This window comes from Pelodiscus sinensis, chromosome 12 (assembly GCF_049634645.1).
Source record: "Pelodiscus sinensis isolate JC-2024 chromosome 12, ASM4963464v1, whole genome shotgun sequence".
NCBI classification, from domain to species: Eukaryota; Metazoa; Chordata; order Testudines; family Trionychidae; genus Pelodiscus; species Pelodiscus sinensis.
The window spans coordinates 29,658,592-29,676,701 of record NC_134722.1 but is presented as its reverse complement, the minus strand read 5'-3'; the positions used below and the strand labels follow the sequence as shown (position 1 = coordinate 29,676,701).

Sequence of the window (18,110 nt, the reverse complement as noted above, 5' to 3'; positions counted from 1 at the left end):
TGGTTATTCTATATCTGCATGACTTGACTAAAAGCTTTACAAAGCTCTTCAGTCAATTTACTGGTGACCTTGAAAGGTTCTACCACAAGTGCCAGTGATTATGCAGTGTACGCATTACCATATCAGGCACTAAAAAAACCTGTCGTATTGGAAAAATCATTTACCCTGTTAAAACTCATGGGGAGAAATACAAACATTTCATATGCAAAAGGAAGAATATTTTCAACCTATTGATTCTACATTCTGGGCTGCTGAAAATCTAAGTAGACTTCCCTATTGGATAGACTAAGCAAAATGGACATTACAATGTGAGACTTTGCAGATTTATTGACTGAACAGATGAAAAGATTGAGTCGTCTTCAAATGATTGCTCAGGTGCATTCCAAGTTAGGCGCACGCATAGCCAATGGAAGGCTTTTCTCTAACAGGGCCCTAGGTTAGCAGTGGAAACCCCTAAAGTGCCTCTAGTATGGCAAGGCTTATAGCCAGGGCCAGCCTGAGCCATTCATGCGCCTTGGGCCCCAAGGAGTGTGGCGCCGCCTCCGGGAGCGCGGTGCATGCGCAGCCCTAGCCCGGGTGCCCAGTGCATGCATGGCCCCGCCCCCGCCTGGTCCGGCAGCCCCACGCAATGCCCCTTACAATGGGGTGCCCCAGGCGGTAGCCCGGTCAGCCCGTAGCTTGAGCCGGCTCTGCTTATAGCCCACTGCCGACCACCCCTTCTCTGTTCCTACTTACTGTCAATGATGGTCATTGGAGGTCTCTCTCTTGCCTCAAGCAAGTGTTCCCTAGCTTTATAGTATAGATAGTTTTCAAGCGTTAATTAGTTTGTAGGTTAATAATTATTTGTAAATAGTTCTCAATCGGGAGTTGGTTCTTTTCCCTGTCCCTTGGGCTGGGACATGCTTCAGCTCTACTGGTTTAAACTGTGTAATGTACCAGAAGTTTATGCCTACAGGGGACTCCCATGACTCTTGTCTCAAGTGCCTGGAAGTGGCATGCCTTGCAGACAAGTGTCAGTTCTGCAAGGCTGTCAAGCCAAGAACACAAAGGGGCTGGGAGTTTCATCTGAGGGTATGTCTACACTACCCCGCTAGTTCGAACTAGCGGGGGTAATGTAGTCATCCGCACTTGCAAATGAAGCCCGGGATTTGAATTTCCCGGGCTTCATTTGCATGAAGCCGGCCAGCGCCATTTTTAAATGCCGGCTAGTTCGAACCCCGTGCCGCGTGTAGCCGCGCGGCACGGAGTAGCTAGTTTGGATTAGGCTTCTAATCTGAACTAGCTGTACGCCTCGGATTAGGAAGCCTAATCCGAACTATCTACTCCGTGCCGTGGCACGGGGTTCGAACTAGCCGGCATTTAAAAATGGCGCCGGCCGGCTTCATGCAAATGAAGCCCGGGAAATTCAAATCCCGGGCTTCATTTGCAAGTGCGGATGACTACATTACCCCCGCTAGTTCGAACTAGCGGGGTAGTGTAGACATACCCTTAGAGAACTGCTTATGGAAACCTGCCTACACCCCCAATTGGTGCCCCAGGCCTTGGGATCGAAGTAGATGATCTGGGTGTGAAGTGCGTCATTGTTGGTGTGGAGTATGGCGACTCCTTGCAATGTCTCTCAGAAGACTCTGCGGCACCGCCATTCCTTGGCACTGAAGGCACAAGGCCCGGCACCGTTCATATTCTCCAGTATCACGCAAGTGCCAGAAGCACCCGGACAGGGGAAGATTTCCCACTCCAAAGGTGATGAAGTTGAAAGGGGGTGTCTCATGTTGGGGTGCCCTCTAGAGTTGAACAGCGATAAGTACGGTGGACTCCCCATCCAGGGAGAACTAGATAGAGGATGTGGACATGCTGTCCACCCCCAAAACCTATGAGGCAGCGAGAGACCTTAGAGAGTTGACTTCATGTCACTTGACCTCCCCAAGAGGTCCCCCAGGGCAGCAGTCAGCACAGTCTCCGATACTAAGTCCAATAAGTCCCATTGAAAACTGGCTACGATGCAGTAGCCGCCATTACCACTGACACAGCACCTGTCTCCTTGGCACAGATTGCCTCAGCACCATTCCCAGGACAGCTCACTGCATGGAGGCCATCCTAGAGACTTGACACCAGCACAGTGCTCTCCAGCACCGCCTAGTACAGCACTGCCCTGCTCCTCCTGCTTGGCTTCGACTTCAGAGTCTGAGCCGGAGTTGTACCAACCATGAAGGAGTCACCATCCTTCAGCACACCACAGAATGGGGAAAAGGCAGGAAGTCCTGATATTCTGGCCACCTCAGTGGCAAGCCCCTCCACAGTGGACTTTTTGCATTCCTTGGACTTATCATCAGTCCTAGGCAGGGGGCTCCAGGTTGGTGTCAGTGGTATCTGCCAATAGGGGCACCCTTTCTGCTTCCCTAGGAAGAGACCCAACTAGGGGTGCAGAGCAGCCTCCATCTTCATAGCTGACCATGTCTGCCTTGCAGATGATAGCTACTCAGCTGTATGGATCTTCTTTGCAGTCCCAACTGGCACTGCGGTCACCAGATCCAAGCCCTGTCCTTGAACGGTCCAGCTCTGACCAGTGGCACCAAGTGAGCAGAACTATTCCACACCGTGTAGCTGAGATGAGCCAGTAAACTAGTACCAGTGACCAAGGGCAAGTTCTTCCGGTCTTGATCACCAAAGGTGGAGCAAGACATGGTTGAGCTCCCTGGCCCCTTCTCTTCATCTTCTCCGGATGAGGCAGTGGCAAGATTGACAATATTCCTACTACCTGTGGATAGTAGGGCCCATCAGGAGTTGCTTAAGTGTTTGGCCCAGAATGTTGGCTTGCAGGGTGAGGATGTGGTAGAAGATGTGGATCCTATGGTGGACATTTTGTCACCTGGAGGCCCCTCCACGGTGGCCCTGCCCTTTATCAAAATGATTTCCTCAACTATGAAATTTCTTTGACAGATCTCAGTTTCCATTCCCTCCCTCCCCCATAGCCAACGGGGTAAAAACCAGATATTTTGCCCCTTCCCAGGGGTTCAGAATATCTGTATATACACCTGCAACCGGGCACACTGGTGGTGGACGCAGCGAATGCCAAGGAGAGACAGGGCTAGCAGGGGACAACTCCTAAAGTGACGGACTCTTAAAGAATTGGACCTCCTGGGCAGAAAGGTCTACTCATCAGTGGCCTGCAGCTAAAAATTTTTATGCAGCAGGCAGTTCTGAGCTGGTATAATTAAAACGCATGGGCGGCCATGGGGAATTTTAAAGAGCTCCTGCCTTCTGAGTCCAGGTCCAAGTTTGGAGGAGGGGGAGGTAATCTAAAAAACCTCCCTATAAGCAGTCCTAGACGCAGCAGATCTGGCAGCCCATTCCATATCAATGGGCGTAACTTCTGGCTTTAGTTTGCTGAGTTCCAGCAAACTATTCTAGACCTGCTGTTTGATGGATCAGGTCTTTTAGTGGTGCAGACAGACTCCAGGCTCCACAGCCTTAAGAAAACTAGGGCCACATTAATATCTGTGGGCCTGCACACATCAATCCAATGCAAACATTTTAAACTTCCACCCCCACGGCATTACTATCTGCCTCATCAGAGGCAGGATGTTAGTAGAAGGGGCAATCGCAGAAACCGTGGGTGGCCTCCTAGTGTGAACAATAGCAATGGGGTCAATAACTGTGGGCAGTCAGAGTTGTTGTCTTCAGGGCTTAGGAAGAACTTTTGAAGATGCGCTCGAGGGTGATGTTCCAGTCACTACCACAGATCCAGTTCTTGGGCACTGCTTGCCCCATTTTTACTGTGCTTAGGTCCAGATAACTACCGACAAATAGGTGCTAGGCATGGTGCAAGTGGAATATTCCCTCCAGTTCTCCTCTACTCTTCCTCCCCACTCTCTTCCCTTGTTCATCTTCAGGGATCTCTCTCACGAGCAGCTCCTTCATCAGAACATACAAATGCTCCTCCAACTAGGAGAAGTGGAGGAGGTTGCACAAGTATTTAGGGACACATGGTTTGATTCCTGTTACTTATTCCAAAGACCAACATGTGGTTGCATCTGTAATGGACTGGTCTCTTGCACCCCGCCCAAGTTCGGGGGGGGGGGCAATAAAGTCCCCTCGTACTGAGGGATCACTGACCCGCCTTTTGGTATAGCGGCCGGGGCCAGTCGCAAGGTGGGTTGCACGGGAGGGCCCGGGGAGGGGACTCGGGCCCTCCCTCTCTCTGAGTCCCAGCCCAGGGCCCTAAGGCAGGGGAAGCTCTCCCTTGCCAATGGAGGGGGTTGAGACCCCTTAACCCTCCATTCATGGGGTCCGCGGCCCTGCCCTGGGCCTTCTCTCCCCGGTTCGGGTCAGTCAACCCCCCATCGCGGCAAGAGACTCACCGCACGCTGCCGCCTCCGAGCCTCCACAGGGGTTTTCGGCTCCTCCGGTTCTCCCCCCGACTCCTGGCCCTTTTGAAAGGGCCGCCATTCCGTGTCCCCTCTAGGCTCCGCCCCCGGCTGCGTCACCCGCCCCCCCAGAATTCCCAGGGTGACGTCACGGGTGACGTCATCTAAGTGCGCCGGTCTGGGCTGCGGCCCCACCGCCACGGCCGTATCCGCAGCGGGCGGAGCGGTCTCGGGCTCCCCCACAGCTCCCCTGCCGCTCCTGACAGTGTAGGGCAGCGGGATGAGACCGGCTGCCTCGTCACAGCATCCCATCCTGGACCTGTGGGGCCTAAACCAATACCTAAAAAAGCTAAAGTTTTGTATGGTCTCTCTGGCCACCATTATCCCCTCTTTGGATCCAGGCAACCGGTACGCTGCCCTCAGTTTGAAGGATGCATACTTCCATGTGTCCATAAACCCCACCCACAGAAGGTTTCTCCATTTTGTTCTGGGCTCATCCCATTACTAGTTTGCAGTTCTGCCATTTGGCCTAACAGAGGCACCCAGGGGATTCACAATGTACATGGTGGTGATGACTGTGTTCCTTCGCCACAACAGCATCCAGATTTACCCATCCCTGCATGACTGGCTCATGAAGGGACCATTGAGAGGCCACATAGAGAGGAGACACATGGACTTTGGGCAGCAGACATTTCTGCACGTGGGCTTCGTGACAAATGTTCAGAAGTCCATTTTGACTCTATCTCTGGGATGGAATTTATAAGGGCTCACATAGACTCAATTGCAGCCAGGGTATTTCTCCCGCCACCCTGCTTCGTGAGCCTGTGTGAGCTGATCCAGAGCCTGCTCACATTCCCAGCCACAACAGTTGTGACTTGCCTCAGATTGGTGGGGCACATGTCAGCGTGCATGTATGTGGTACGGTTTGCCAGACTGCACCTCAGGCCCCTGCAGGTGTGGTTGGTCCAGGTGTACAAGCCAAACCGTCTTTCCTTGGACTGCTTTATCACTACTGGTGCTGGATTCTCTCCAACGGTGGTTAGACCCTCTCAATGTATGTAAGGGGGTTCCCGTGTGCCCCGCCCAACCTTAATATTAATTATGGACACCTCAGCCCTTGGCTGAGTGACCCAGCTGGGCAAGCTGAGAACACAGGGACTGTGGTCACAGGCAGAGATTCCCCTGCATAACAAAATCAAAGAGCTAAGGGTGGTCAGCCTGCGAAGGCTTGGGGGGGAACTTTGCAACAACTGTGTTTCGGTGCGAACAGACAACACCACAGCGATGTTTTATATAAACAAACTGGCTGGCGCTCGCTCCTCTTCCCTGTGTCAGGAGGCAGTCAGGCTGTGGGAGCTCTGTATCCGGAATGGAATACACCTGATACCATCCTATATGCTGGGGGCATAAAACATTCTAGCAGATAGCCTCAGTTGGTCCTTCCTGTGTCACAACAGATCCCTTTAGTAGGATATAGCAAGTGAGGTGTTCCAGAGGCAGAGAAGTCCCTGACTGGACCTGTTTGCCATGCAACAAAACAGGAAATGTTGCACCTTTTGTTCCTACCTCTATCTCAGCTGGGGATCATTAGCAGACACGTTTCTAATCTACTGGGGACCCAGCCTTCTGTACACATTTCCCCCTTTTCCCTTGATTGACAAGGTGCTGCTCAAAATTCGCCAGGACAGAGTGGATTTTAATAGCACCTTTGTGGCTCAGGCAGTACTGGTACATGCTGCTGCTGGACATGTCAGTGGACACACTTGTCTCTTTACCAGTGGTCCTGGACCTGCTCTCCCAGGACCAAGGCAAACTCTTGCATCTCAATCTCCAGGTCCTCCACCTCACAGACTGGAGGCTCCGTGGTTGAACTCGGTAGAGCAGGAGCATTCCAAGGAGGTTCACAATCTTCTTCTTGGCAGCAGGAAGTCCTCTAGGCATGCCACATACCTGGCAAAATGGAAAAAGTTATCTCTCCTGTCCCTACAAAAGAATGCTCAGCCCTTGCAGGCAGCAATCCCCCTAATTTTGGACTACTTCCTGTGTTTAAAACAGCAGGGGTTCGCAATTCCTTCTATATGGGTACATTTGGCTGCAATCTTGGCATTCCACCCAGGGCCAGAGGGCTGCTCAGTGTTTGTAAACCAGTCAGTGGGGTGTTCCCTTAAGGGTCTGGACAGAGTGTACCTGCATGTGAAGGACCCAGTACCACAATGAGACCTACATCTAGTGCTGGCAAGGTTAACAGGGCTTCCTTTTGAACCAAGGGTGACATGGTCCCTGCTGTACATGTCAATGAAGATCTTTTTTTCTGGTTGGTTGTTTCTGAGCTTAGGGTACTAATGTCTGCACCTCTCTATAGGGTGTTCTCTAAAGACAAGGTTCAGCTCAGGCCCCACCCAGGGCCCAGTTCCTCCCAAAGGTGGTCTCCCATTTTCATATTTCCCAGGACATTTTTTTGCAAGTTATCAACCCAAAGCCTCACCTCACCCCAGAGACAGGTCCTTGGATGTTAGACAGGTGTTAGCCTTTTATCTAGAATGCACCAATCCCTTCAGGAAATCATCCCAACTATTTGTAGCAGTAGCAGACAGAATGAAGGAGCTTGAGGATTTCCTCTTGGATCATGGCCTGTATCTGCACATGCTATGATCTCATGGAAGTCCCTACCCCTCTGCTTTCCACCCACTCAACCCAGACACAGGCCTTGTCCACAGCTTTCCTTGCTCATGTCCTGATCCAAGACATTTGTAGAGTGACTCCTTGGTCATCTGTTTATATGTTCACATTTCATTATGCAATCCAACACCCATGCTAGAGATGACACTGCATTGGAAGGGCTGTTTTGCAGACAACAGATTGGTGAACTCCAACCCCTCTTCCACATAGGAGTTTGGAAGTCACCTAAATTGGAATGCACATGAACAATAACGTGAATAAGAAAAGACGGTTACGCACCTTTCATAACTGCTTTTCTTTAAGATGTGTTACTTGTGTCCATTCCAAAACCCTCCTGCCTCCCTTCTGTCAGAGTGATTACAGCAAGAAGGAACTGAGGGAAAAGTGGTCGGCAGTGGGCTACGTTACATACCTTGCCATACTGATGCAACTCTAGGGGTCTGCACTGCTGACCGATAGGTCCTGTTAGGGAAAACCCTTCTGATGACTGTGCGCACACACCTAACTTGGGATGGACACAAACAACACATCTCGAAGAACACCAATGATGTTGGTACATAACCAACTTTTATTCTTTTTTTACTGTTGTTTGCTATTTGTATAGAAAGGTATTGCTTCAAGAGGGGAAGCCAAATCATAGGTTATACCTATCTCAGGGATAGTCTCCATTTGCTATCAGATTGTAACCTTTCAGGCACCTGACTTTCTGCCCACCTGCCATGGAAATATTACCAGTATATGGTGGAATACATATAGAACAGTATATGGACACCAGTGATTAAATGCTAGTTTCCAACAGACCACAGCTTTTTTTCCCCTGAGAAATCAACTTAGATGTCTACCAGCAAACTGTCCACTTGTTGCCTTACAGCTCGGTCAGTGCATGTTTGAAATATCTGGTTTTGTTTGTTTTTTTGTTTTCTTGTAATGTTTAGACATTCTCCCTCTTGAAGTGCCAATATTGCAAACACAAGTATCCAAACATCATGCATCAGGCCCCAAAAAATCATGAACAGGGTTAAAAACACAAGGTTTATTTAATTTTTTTGAGGGGAGGGGGAGTTCTTTTTATTTATCTTTGGATTTGTGAACTATTAAAGTGACATTTTCAAGATTTTCCTTTGTAACTGAGGTCCAGAAATTTACTTTTTTTTTAAAATGAAAGGTGAGACTTCATAGTTACATGACTTCAAGAGAGTGGGGCTTTAAGAAAAACCTCCAGATATTCCAGCAAAAGACCAATAGTAGGCCACATTGAGTAAGCTGTAAATGTTGCTCCAGGATTGGTAATAAAATGTACATATAACAATGGAAAAGCTCCCTGAGAGAGCTTCATAGTATGTTCATCCTGCTTTGTTTGACTTTGTGACCATGAGGTACTGGAGTGACTCATTAGAAACAAACACAATGAAATCAGAGACAAAGCGTGCAGCTAGAAATTAAATAAATTAATATAAGCAAAAACACGGAGCATGTGATTCAGAGATAAGAACTGCCTGCTATGAGCTGTCCTTTGTGATATAAAGCCCACTGTAACCGAGAAGATGTCTCTGGTTATGTGGGCACAGCCCACTCTGTATTAAAGACCCTCTAAAATGGGGAGTTGTAGTCACAGATCATGATACTGGGAGAATCATGTGATCTCTGAAGACCAATTATAATTCATGTCTTTGACGCACAGAAGAGATAGAGAGAGTGAGTCAGGGAATGAACTGGGAGGAGAGAAAGTTCTTCATTTAGGTCAGGTGGCTAGCCTGGGAACTGGTGAAGACTTAGTGTGGGTTTTCCCATTGTACCATGAGCCTTTTGCCTGGCTGTGGAGTCTGCAGATGGCTCCCCTGCAAACCCTAGGAGGGCTTCAGAGAACCCTGCATAAGAGACTATTTGAGCCAAGCATAAGGTTGATTGTCAAGCTCAGAGGGGGCTGTGAGACCTTCCAAAGAGAGAGAGAGGAATCCACTCAAAAGAGCAGATATGAACCCCCACTCCTGCCCAATGAGGAGAACTGCTTATATTTGTCTGTGTTTAATAAACCAGAGCCCAAGAAGGGCCAGCTTCTAGAAGTACATGGGATTGTGTGCATTCATAAGGGAACCAAGAAAAAACGTAGTAGCAGATATTGAGATGAATGGGTAGGATGATACCCACACAAAGAATATCAGTATAATTTCAAAATAAAGCTTTTTAGTAATAAATAAAGGGAATCAATTATTAATGTGTTCTCAAGGCATGAAACAAAGTCAATTAAATATTTCAGTTCCATGTGACTATCTTTTATATCACATAAGATCAGAGAGGAATAATACTTTCCTGGATAGAATGAGAGCGTAATATAGAATCCATCCTAAATCCACTCATTCAAAATGAATTGCAGCATCACAGACAAATTCTACCAGCTGTGTGCAAAGTGAACATGTGCTAACAAAAAATATCACCTGAAGCTGCTGCAATTACCAACTTTATCGCCCACTCACAAATTCAGGGCTTCCCTGGAAAGATGGGCAACCTCCCAAAGACAAAACTGAATATGTTCAGTATCAATATAACTTAAAGCAGGAGTGGGCAATAATTTTGAGGGGGGGAGGGGAAGGCACTCAAAAAAATTGGTAAGTGGTCAAGGGCTGCACTCTTCCATTATATTAATGAGGAGGTCTGGGTGTCTGGGATGGAAGTTGGGTGCAGAAGGGAGTTTGGGGTAAGGGACTGGGGAGTGGGATCTGGGAGGGAGTTTGGGTGAAGGAGAGAATTGTGACCTAGGATAGCAGACTGGGGTGCAGAGTCTGGGAGAGAGTATGACCTGGGGTAGGAGGTGCAGGGGTTTAGGTTGTGACCTGTGGCAGGGGCTTGGGATGCAGGGTGTTGTGTTATAACCTGGGAAAGAGGATTGGGGTGCAGGGTCTGAGAGGTGTATGGGTGTAGGAGAAGAGTCTGGCCGGGGGGAGGGGAATGAGGAGGGAGGGACACTTCACATGCTGCCTGTCCTACAAACAGGCAGCTGATATTGGTCAAAAACCAGCCAATGGGAGCTACTGAGGGTGGGGGCAATGTGAGAACCTTTGACCCTCTCCCCCAGGTGCTCAGCATTCCGCAGTCCCACAGCCATCTTCTCTGAGTGCAGAGCCGCAGAGGGCTGGCCGAGGCTCTCGTGGGCTGGATCCGGCCCGCGGACCATATTTTGTCCAGCCCTGACAAGGAAAGTAGCTACAGCACAGCTCACAAAGACTTAAAAATAAACTAAGGCAGTTTTATGGTACTAGACACAGTCTACTTAATGGAACAGGATGTAAAACTACACAAGGTAAATAATACCAATGGAAATTCAGAGGTTCTGCTCAGCTAGTTAACTCCATAATATCCCCCTGCTTCAGTGGAGTCCTTTACTACCATGTGTGGTTGAAGCTATGCCCATGAGCCCCAGAGGAAAAAAGGAAAGAAATGCATAGACTCAGGAACCCCCAGGCTTGTCACATGCTCCTCTCTTGTCCCACAGAAACCTGACTCCTTTAGGAACCAGACTAGTGGTGGAATCCTCCATGGCTGTACAATACCCCAGCAAGAGAAAGAGTGGAAGCTATAGAGCGATGCTAAGGGGGAGGGAGGAGGTTGACAGGAGTTTTCTACTGAAAATTCATCAGATGTTGAGGGGAGAAGGAGAAAGAGAGGGAGGAGGCTCCTCCCTCTACCACAGCACCCAAAATGGGACTTCACAAATGACATGGAGTTGCTCTAGAAGGGCTTTGGATTCTAAGTGTATCGAGGAAGGTTGAGGAGCCAAAGTGGAAACTGCATGAATGTCTGCTCTCTGCCCTACTTTGCCTGTGTTTACACCCCTCTGCTAGTTCACTGGAGAGCAAGCAGTGAGCAGAATGCTTTTAACAAAACAGCTGGCTCCAAAGTCACAAAGGCCACACAAAAAACAAAGCCATCATTTTATAGATATAAACTAGAAATCACTGATGAACTTTGTATAATGCCTGATTCAGCTGCTATTAATGCCAGTGATGAAATTTCCATGCCTTCGGCCCTGATCCTGCAATCCAATCCGTATGGGAAGACGCTTTCATCCTTGTAGAGTCCCACTGAAATCTGCGGGGGCTCCTCAGTGGCTCAAGGATCTGCCTATCTGGTTCTCATGGCAAGATTGAGGTCTTACTCTATGAATCTCAAGACCACAAATAATTGAATCCAGTTGATATCACCTCTGCAGATAATTTCAGCATTCAAAGAACTTGCTTGTATAAAACTTAAAATCAACCAGATAATTGGCACTAGTTTATGCAGCTCTGTTTGAGTAATAGATTATAAGGGCCACAGTGATCATTTAGTCTGACCCACCTGCCTAACACAGCTCATACAACTTCCCCAAAATAAAACAGATGAAAGTGAGGTGAATTATAGTGATGTCAGTAATATTTGCCTTGTTATTGAGAGTCACATGGCACTATCATTAGTTTACCCACTTATGTGACCTATATTTTTAAAACTATTAAAAAACAGACAAAAAGAAAAAAATGTTTCAAAGATTTAGTGCCTACTTGGGAAAACATTCAAACATTTCAAAAGCATCTGCTGGAACAACAAAACTGTCATTTCAGCTTGTGCTCAATTTATAGGAACTTGACTCATGATATTTCCAGCACATTGTGGAGTATAGATTTGGTCTTTTGCATGTCGTACCAAATTAACAGCTCTAAAGAATAATTAGAAGGATCCAGAAATAGATACTGAAGTATAACTTAGTATATCTTTTAGAAGGTGTTAGAGCTTTAGATTGTGATCCAGTAAGAGACACAGTTTTCACGTGGATTTACATGTGATTATCTCTAATTAAATGAAACACACACAAATTATTCTGAGGGACATCATGTAAAAAGAGCAGAATTATTATCACTGAATTTTCTATGGAACACTAGCGCATGCTGGACACAACAAATTCAGAATTAATATAGAAAGACTCTTCAGAGTAAATAGTTACTTAAGAGCAATTTGCATTTCTTTGATTAGGTACAAATCAGGATGAGCCACGTTTTGCTCTCCTTACTCAATAAAATGCCCTCTCATTTAGGGCATTATAGGGCCAGATTTTTAAAGGTTTTTAAGCATTGCTTCATTGAGAAGAGCTGGCTAGCCACCACTTAACAGAATTTTCAGCTCTGAGTTAGGAAGCTCCACAAGCTCACTGTTGAGAGCACAGGGATAGTTAAGTGCCCGAAGAAAGGGATTTTTGGAAGCTGTCCAGCTGAATGGGGAAACAGCCCAAGCTACCCAGGAGTGAATGCCAAGAAGAGAGGTGGAGATAGCAGAAGAGTGTCAGTGATTAATCCAGTGCACCTGGCTGATGAGCTCCAGACAAGTGCTTACCTCTGCTGAATTGAAAATGCTGAACAGTGGAAACTTAGAAGGCTGGAGGACATAGGCATCTGGAGAGGGCTTGGCAATGCCTGAGCTGTGGCTTTAACAATGTCAGTGGTGGACATAAGTTATATGCCTGCTGAGGTGCCTAAATCCTTTTAAAAGTCTTGAACTTACTATCCTCAAGTCCCATTGTCTGAATGCAGTTGGCTGCTTCTGCTTGCACCTCTGATTCAACGAGGTATTTGAAGCATGAGTAGTTCCACTTAGTATCTTAGGCCACATCTACTCTAGGAAACTATTACACAATTAGTAAATTCAACTTAACTCCCAATTTAACAAATTTGAACTAGCATGTCCACACTATGGAAAAGCCTCAAAATTAGTCTGAAGCACACTCTGTTAATGTGGACATGCTACCTTGGACTTAGAGCCCCAGGAAGCACTGGGGAGTACTTAGTTTGAATTACTCTGGGGAGTAAGTATTTTGAAATAGAGGCACTGGAGCATCCACACAACCATTATTTCAAAATAACTACTTCAGAATTAGCATTACTCCTTATGAAAAGCAGGAGTACAGATTTTGAATTCCATGGCCTGTTATTATGAAATAATGGGCTTGGTAGTGCAGTGTGGACACTCTGTTTATAAATTTAACTTGGGGCGGGAGAGGTGTTATTTCGAAATAAAATCTTAGTGTAGACCAGGGCTTACAGAATTGAGGCCTGAAAAAGATTGGTCCCGTAATTGGTAATTTTGCCTGAAATGGAAGTGCAACATTGTATCGGCTTTTCGTCTGATGAATTACAAACTATCTAGACAGTGGACATTTTGAGGATGCAAGGCACTGCACTGATGTAGATGCTTGATGATCTGATAATTAAATGTTCAAGGCTTGATGAACATTGGATTCCAAACCTCAAGGCAAATTTAAGTTTAACCACCAAAATATCTTATTTTAATGTGTGCGTAAAAGCATTGTATCAGAAAGATTCCAAGTCAATGCAAATGACTTCTTTCTACAGTGCTTGGGTGACTGCTACTAAAACTACTAAAAACTGCATGTAATTACAGCTATGGGTATACAAAACCATAAGTAGAGACCAATCATGATTTTGTAGCAATGAGTGGTTTATGACTAAGATGGCTTTCCTGTTGTGACTAAGAATACTGGGATCACAAACAGGGAGCCCTGAGCCTGCCATAAAATAAAGAATACTTTTTTTTCAGAAACAGAGCACTTTGATTCAATTACAATAATATGTGGATAATTGAAAGGGGGTCATTTTCCTGGAGTCACATATAATTCAAAACAGTAAGGGAAAAGGGGGAAGAACTGAAGTAGGTGAATGATAAATGTGACCACAGTGGTCTGTATCATGTAATTGGGTGGACATTTAAATGCTTTATATATTAAGAATTGTTCTTTGTGATTTGGGGCCACAGTTGATGACACTGTTTATGCAAAATGTAAGCATCATGATAGAAAAGCCTCAAAGAGTTCTTGGATTTGTTTAGAACATGTCTTTATCAGGTTTCCTAATTTAAAGGAAGTCACCCCATAAGTAACATTTCAATATATTAATGTCCATCAAAGGCAGTTATTTGCTCGTGATGGACTTTACTATTTTTAATAAAGCCTTATTTGATTGATTCATTCCAAAGCAATGCTTACTTGCTTGTTTGGAATAATGAAAGACAAATATAACAACAGCGAATAGCACTTAGGAATTGATCAATAGAATTCAAAGCCTTACTATATATTTTAGAAATGTGCATCTGTCTGCCCATCCATGAGTCCATTTGCTCAAGAATTCTCCCTTGTTCAAGAGCTAGGACTATCTATTTATGGAGGTATGCAGCTTCCTCTTATCATAATTTAAAACAAAGTAAAGGTTTGGTTGTGCCAGAACAATGGGATGTGCCTGGAATTTAACTGTTTCTCATAAAATGGAAAGGAAGCGGTCTGGTAGGAGGGATAGTTATACTGTAATATGACCACGGGGGCAGCAAGGGGCCAGAGATGGGGACCAGGACAGCTATTAGCCCATTAAGTCATCTGAAGGCAGGGGTGGAGAAAGGGCAGCTATCTACTATATCTCTCAGAGAGTGTCTGACTGTCTTGCACTCCTCCCCTAGCTGTGCCTGCTGCAGTTGCAGAGGCTATGGACAAGCACTTCTCATCTGGTCCCAAAGTGCTGCAGTGAGAGAGGATTGGGGTTGTCCTCAGCCTGCATACTGAACTCATCCCCAGCCCCACCCCAGAACAATGATTTAAATATAGAAAAATAAAACTTTTGAGTTAAGGACCCAAGCAATACTTAGTAAATCTTTTAGTGATTTATATAGGTAAGCAAAATTTATCCCCATTTTGAAGTTGGGAAACAAAGGCATAGAGCAAGTCAATGACTTCTTCAAATTCATCTAACATGCCAATGGAAGAATTAGAGAGTAAACACCCAGTTCAGTGTCTTCTACAAAAGACTATATCACCTCCTAACCTGGACGTCTGCATATTCAGCACAATGATTAGGTCATATCTTGAGCATATGAAAAGCACATACAGTATGCAAGACCACTAACTGGCTTGTATCTTAAGATTTCCATTCTTTAGTAAAGGTACATTTTGAACCCTAAAGAGATTGTCAGTGTCCATTAAGTTGCACAACAAAAGATGACAGCACTTTGCTCTCAATTAGTAAACAAAAGCTTGTATGTACGTATGATGCTTTCTGTAAGGGGAATGGGTATAGGTCAGCAAAGTATATTTCCATGGAAAAAAAAGCTCACAATTATGATCTACTAGAACAATAATTTTAATAATCTTCTAGCATTTCAAGTTTGAGAAGACCATGAAGTAGCAAGAAAGAATAGAGTATAATGGGAATGGGAATGGGAAGTATGATTCTGCAGCGTTACAGGATACTGCTATAGTTCCCTATTGGGAAATATTCCCTGCAATCTGAACAATAAAGAAATCCCTAATTACCTGATTAACAAAGGAATAATCACTCATTGAAATGCAAGTACAAAAACTATTTCTTTAAAACCCCAGAATAGAAATAAATGTTTGTATTCCCCAAGCCTGTGCTGAATGCTGATAGCAAAGTGTGGGTTTATTTAAAATGTAGGTGTGATTGCTGAATGCCTCAAACAGGACACGATTTCCCTACACGCTCTTTTTAACCCTCATATGATCTTTACTATAAATCTCCTCACAAGTGATGCATAAGCCACCATTATAATTTTTAATGTGTAAAGACTTAGCTCATTCCACCCCACAGAACCAAAATCTATTTCACTTAATTTCTTGGGCTGCTGCCGTATTATACAGCTTCCCTGTTACTTCCAGCCATGCTGAACACTGGTAAAACTGGATCAAGGAACATCACATCAACTGAGAAATATAATGCATTGTGTATAGATAATTATATCTGTACAAATATAAATACATAATTTACAGATTTTGATTTTTTGGGGGTTAGGCATTATATTTAGTAAAATTTTGTATAAATGACAATATGCAGAAGGTAAGCCTTTTCTCGATGACCTATGGATGGAAGCAGAACCAAATATACCTCTAATTCCATATTATGAATTTGTGGACAATGGAGTTAAAGGAAACTAATGACAGAAAGCAGTATTACTTAGTAGTGGGGACAATAGAGTAGGAGTCAGGAAATGTCTGATCTGGTTTTAGTTCTGCAACTGGCTCACTGGGCAAGTCACTGAGCAACTCAGTCTCAGTCCCCATCTGTAAAAAACAGGAATTAAATTCCCACCTTTCTGTTGTAGAGATTCTGAGAAGAACAGTGTTATAAAAGTACTGCAGCCTCAGAGTAAATATTGAAACAGCATTCTTTCCCAAACTGCTGGAGGCAATAACTGAACAATCCAGTTGCGAATATATTCACAGGAACATTTAAACAATTATAAAGTTTGTGACGCTTGCCACTTTTTCTGCCTTTAGAACATAGGATTTGCAAAGCCGTAAGTAATGCACATGTTGTGTTTGATTCCTCTATACACAAGAGGCCCTTGACACTGCTCTGGTCTGAGTGTAACTTATACCCACTTCGAGAATGTCATGAAAAGATATCTGTGTGTGAAAACTCGGCCATATAATTGTAAGAAAACATAATGTCTTCACAAGTTCACATGCAACCACAATTTTAAAAACAACTAGCCCTCGTCCTTGGAGCAATTACAAACTGCCAGCTTCTCTCAACTACCCTGTCACATAGATTTGTCCCCATAGATTTCTTTTAAATGTTGGGGTATTAACTGTAATATCTGGGAGGTTTATAATATATTCTCTCCCCCATACTCAAAGATGAGAATTAGTGTTAGTTTTTACTACACATGGGTGTTTCTTATACACAGTCTCCAAATGGAGCAATACCAGGTTTTCTGTTTGTTTTTGACAACCTTTTTACCTACAATATGAGCCTGCAGTAGTTTAACAAATAACACAAAAGGCTCAATTTGGCAGACTCTGAGCTAGATTCAAAGCCAGCTGAAGCAGATCGAAAAAAATGCCAATGACTTTGATGGACTTTGGCTCAAATATTATTTTCAATCAAAACTCAAAACTTTTGAGTGAGAGTTTTGCCTACACCTCTGTGGCTCGTTGTAAGACTTGAATTTTGTGCAGAAGAAAAAGAAATGTTGTTTTACTCTGAGTTGGATGCAATAATCACATAATGCAATTAAATACTGTACCACATATTAAAACTCTCTCTGACATATTAACAAGATTAGGGTATTTTACTTGCATTTAATCTTTCTAGAGAGACATGTCACACTTGAAAGGGAGGATAATCAACAAATGGAAGGTTTCTTACAAAAGAAATCTGTGTTTAATGTTAAAGTAAGGCACAAAGATGGTGTTTATTTGCTTCTCAGATATAGAGTGTAAACCTTCACAATCTTTAGCTGTTTATTATAATGCTGAGTACTTCTGCAATTCCACTAGAAAGGCTCTTTAGTTCTGTAGCAAGAATCTTTATCTGTTACACTATCACTACAGTGAGCTGACTCGCAGCTTTAAGCTACAGCCTGCTTTAGGGGTCAGTAGAGAGTCACCTCAACCTGGTGGCATCTCTTACAGGCATTGTGGGAAAGCACTCTGCATAATGCCAGCAGGAGTGCTAGAGGGATGTCACTGTAAGTTCTTTCCCTTCTGGAATCAGAAAGTTTTGCCTAAGTATGGACCGAAGGCCCAGGCTCTATTTTAGGGCTGCAGACAATTTTGGAAAACAAATGTGCATAAGGTTTAGAAGTTTGTCATGTTCAAATCAAGCCCAAACATCATTAGCATGAGCCTTTATTTAAAAAAAAATCCAAGTTGTGTTACATTAGTAACAGCTAATGTCATACTGATAAAAATAAACACAAATTGAATGCCACATGGTATGGGTTCATCAAACCTAAGTTTTTGTCCTTATTAATTAGTGTTATTTTAATGTACTATGACAAGAGCAGGATATTGCTACATGTAAGAACGGAGCACAAGTAAACAGAAAAGATTAGAACAGATTCAAATAAAAGTTTATTTTATGCAATTCATCTCAAGACAAATTATTAATATAATGACTTAAGTCTAATTGTTCCTTTGCAGCTTAACACATCAGGCTGCTTAGTACACTAGGCTCCCACTGTCTTGGGGTTCGATTCCCAGTTCAAGGAGACATATGCTAATTTTCATCAAGC

At 44.5% G+C, this 18,110-nt stretch overlaps 1 long non-coding RNA gene across 8 annotated transcripts in view; it reads right to left on the bottom strand.

The window, feature by feature from the left end:
* The window catches only part of LOC106731881 (uncharacterized), a 53,789-nt gene that overhangs the window by 18,193 nt on the left and 17,486 nt on the right, over positions 1 to 18,110 (bottom strand). For 4 of the 8 annotated variants that reach the window (XR_012906722.1, XR_012906718.1, XR_012906720.1 and 1 more), the window contains exon 2: positions 6,131 to 6,317. This is a non-coding gene — a long non-coding RNA (uncharacterized LOC106731881). Of the gene's footprint in view, positions 1 to 6,073; positions 6,318 to 18,110 lie in introns of all 8 variants that reach the window. The other 4 variants (XR_012906721.1, XR_012906719.1, XR_012906717.1 and 1 more) reach the window with 2 other exon arrangements.